Source organism: Myodes glareolus, chromosome 6, assembly GCF_982192425.1.
Source record: "Myodes glareolus chromosome 6, mMyoGla1.1, whole genome shotgun sequence".
NCBI classification, from domain to species: Eukaryota; Metazoa; Chordata; class Mammalia; order Rodentia; family Cricetidae; genus Myodes; species Myodes glareolus.
Window position 1 is genome coordinate 76,823,102 of NC_142031.1, and position 4,110 is coordinate 76,827,211.

The window sequence follows — 4,110 nt, forward strand, 5'->3', positions numbered from 1 at the left end:
CAATATTGATGTTCACGGGCTATATTGTCACTACCAGCCATGTTAATATGTGTGACCTAGTGTCACTGTGATGTAGTTGGTCTCTTCTGCCACCTAACACCATGTCTAGGTTCATGATATTACTGCTGCCAAATCTAAGTTGATGTATGTGGTTTGTGTTGTCATGAAAGGTAGAGTGGATGTTTATGGTCTATGTTCTGGTTTGACTCCATGTTGATGTCCATGATCCCAACTGCATCAGATGACCTAGTCTGGGTCCAACCAGGAGCCCTATTCATGGTCTCTTGTTGATGTCAGAAGCCATGTAGAAGCCTGTGATCCATGCTATCATGAACTGTAAGAGATCAAATAAGCTATTTTGGAAGTGATAGCCATAACTGCGGATGCACAATTGAGAAAGAAAAGCATGAAAGGCTTCTGTGACAACCCTTACCTCCACCTCAATATGCCCCACCCAAAAGTAACAGCCAAAATAATAAGTCACAGAAGAGAAATTTTAAAAATGTGATAGGATGCTAAAGTATTGCTCTCCACAGTAGATAGCTTCCAACAGTGGTATAATAGGGGAGGATGGACTTAATCCTACTTAGGGGCCAGTCACCAAGAATTTGACCTACCTCCGGTGAGTATATAGGACACACATTGAACTTTTTCTTTCTGGTTGTGGGGAGATCACAAGGGCAGGGGTGTGAATGGGGAAGGATGAGAAGTGAATGTGATGAGGTGCATGATGTGAAATTCCCAAAGAATCAATAAAAGTATGTTGGAAAAAAAGGTAATAAAATATAATTGCTAATTGACTATAATATAATTGAAATACTGTATATCTCTTGACAGAGGGAGAACTTTGTGTTTCAGAGATGGATAATTTCATGAAGAAGAAAAGTCTTGTGATGTTATTTGAATGAAGCATTAGTGTCTGTCTAATGAGTAGGACACAGAGATTAATAAAATTCCTGAATATTGGAAAACAAAGTAAAATGGTAATCTAGGTTATTCAGTGAGCTAACCAAGGGCCATTCAAAAGTGCTTGGAAGTTTTATTCTATTTTTCAGGAAGGTGAAAATGATATGAAACATAGTGATATAAAAGCTTTATTAAGAACAAAGGGGAAGCCAGGCATGGTGGCAGGGCTTTAATCCCAGCATGTGGGAAGAAGAGGGAAGTGGACCTCTATGAGCTCAAGGCCAGTTTGGTCTACACAGTGAGTTCTAGGACAGCCAAAGATACACAGACAATCCCTGTCACAAAAAAAGAAAACAAAAAGGAAAGGAAGGAAGGGAGAGAGAGAAAGAGAGAGAGAGAAATAAAAGAGGATAAAAAAGTATGCTTTTTGTTCTATGCAGTTATAGTGCTTCCTTCAGAAAGAACAGTGGTTACAGCTTTTCACATGTTTTTATCATAGAGAGTACCCTACAATAATTGTTCAGAAATGAAATAGAGAAAAACTAACATAAGTGTATGGGTCCCCAAAATCATACCCCTGAGCGTCCAGTGTATTTCCCCTTCAACTTTCTTACTTTAAAACTTTTAAATTATCCACTTTTTAAAAAGCAGAATTCATTTGATAATAAGATACTATATTGGGAAACTTGTGAAATTATTGGCTTTGTTAAAATATCCCACTATTCTATTTCCTTCTATATTAACTTGTATTTTCAAAGAAAAAGCCTTGGAAATGCAGTTGTATCTGTAGTATAGCTACATTGATGCTACAAGTAGACTCTACAGAACTCTTCTGAGTTGTCTGCTAAGGTGTTTGCTTTCTCATTTTCACAGAGGGATCTTAGAAGCTCTTGTTATTCCTGCCCATGATGTACTCCTCACTCTCAGTCATGTGCTCAGTCTTCATTCACATCTAGAAGAACATGTTCATGAGGAAGTAATCAATTTGAATCATAATTTCAGTTCATTGTTCTGTCCAATACTGCTTAGCTTAGATTACTGATATTTTTGCATTGTAATATCAGAGGACTTATATTCTTCTGAGTAGGAACATTTAGGAACATCAGCAGTACAACACGTACTTTTAACTCTTAACTGGTTCAGACAAAGTAAATAATGCTTCTCCCACTTCTTTTTTTATGATTAAGAATCATTTTATTGAGTTTCTTTTTCTTTCTTTCTTTATTAAAAATTTCCACCTCCTCCCCGCCTCCCTTTTCCCTCCACCTCCCCACCTCCCCCTCCCTCTGTAGTCCTAAGAGCAGTCAGGGTTCCCTGCCCCGTGGGGCTGAGCTCCCGAAATCCAAATGAAAAGCAGAAGGAGGGAGAACATGAGCAAAGAAGTCAGGACCATGAGGGGTCTGTCCACCCACTGAGACAGTGGGACTGATCTAATGGGAGCTCACCAAGGCCAGCTGAACTGGGAGTGATGGAGCATGTGATCAAACTGGACACTCTGAATGTGGCTGTCAATGAACGCTGACTGAAAAGCCAAGGACAATGGCACTGAGTTTTGATTCTACTGCGTGGACTGACTTTGTGGGAGCCTGGTTTGTTTAGATGCTCATCCTTTATATACCTGGATGGAGCTGGAAGGACCCTGGATCTCCCACTTCTTCAAGTAATGTTTTCATCTATTGACAATTTATAAATCTAAGATGCAGAGGCAATCACAAACATCCCCTACATGTAAATCACTTATTTTTCCCATTCCAAAGATCTCTATTCTAATGAGTTATTTGAACAATGAGACCTGCTCTGACATTCATCTCTGTACCAGTAACATTCTTCATCTAAACACTCTCAAGATGGATTAACAGGAAAAGGTTATAGATGTGTCTCAATTCACTTCTCACTGAAAATAAAAACATTGAATCTCATTGTATTGAAGATGTCTGGCAATTATCCACTGACTTGGACACAGTTTTAATTAATCTACATATTCAGTGAGGACACTAGAGAAAGTTCATTTTAACTACCAATCTACCCTCACCCACTATCTTATTTACAGAGAACAATAAATGTACATCCTTATCTTCAGAGATAAATTTTAATGGAGTAATAGCACACATGGATGAATCCAGTGCACTAAAGTAAATGCAGTATCAGAAACATATAACCTGTGTAGAATAGAGGTAAGCTCTCATCTGGAACTCAAACTTTGACAGTATTACCATTATAACCCTTTATTATTCTTTTTTTTATGTTTTTAGAGATAACAGTGATCAAACCAGTTATTTTAGATTTAGACCAATTTCCTTTTGATCATAAGGAACTATGTAATATATTCATATTTATAAGCATACATTTGCTTCTCATAATCAGAAATTATGATTAAGAGTTGACTTTCGGCGCTGGGGAGGAGTCCGGGAGCGGAGCTGGAGCTGAAGCCCCTTTCACACCCTCCTCGCCCTCCCTACCGACATCATGCTCCAGTTCCTGCTTAGATTTACTTTGGGCAACGTCGTTGGAATGTATCTGGCTCAGAATTATGATATGCCAAACCTGGCCAAAAAACTTGAAGAAATTAAAAAGGACCTGGAAGCCAAGAAGAAACCCCCTAGTTCCTGATGCCTGCCCAGCACTGCGCTCTGGACCCAAGTTCCCTCCCGAGGGGCCTGCCTCCTTCATAGCCGCACCCCAAAGCTGTGTTCCTCCTCAGCCTCAGACCTTGCCTGTTGCCTTAGAACCAACATGGGCCAGAAGTCAAGGTTACCAGCAGCTTCCCTTCCTCCTGTAACTTCCGTCCAGCTGCTTCTGAGTCCTAAGACTGGAATATGGTGCTAGGTTAGCAAACACAATCTTTATTAGCACTTGCCACCTGTCCTCTGGGAGCTACCACCTGCTGTCAAGAGAAGAATGAATGGATTTGGACAGCTGATTTCACTAGCAGTTATAATAGGAGTGTGTTACATGTCTGTTACTAAATTTTGTTGTCAAAGTAATTAAAATCAATACGTTCAAGCCAAAAAGAAAAAAAAAAGAGTTGACTTTCCTCACCTGGCTACCACGTGGATGTTAGAGGGTAGAGAATAAGTGAATAGAACTCTCTAATGTCACTATGACTCTGTTATCACAATGTTGGTTCTTTCCTGATCATCTTGGCCTTGTTGAAGTAGCAGCATGTAGAATTGATCTCTCTTTGTGAGTTACACACTGTAGGTT

At 39.6% G+C, this 4,110-nt stretch overlaps 1 pseudogene; it reads left to right on the forward strand.

The window, feature by feature from the left end:
• Nucleotides 1-3,301: 3,301 nt before the first annotated feature.
• Nucleotides 3,302-3,890, forward strand: LOC148121856 (short transmembrane mitochondrial protein 1 pseudogene; annotated as a pseudogene).
• The last annotated feature ends 220 nt before the right edge of the window (nucleotides 3,891-4,110 follow it).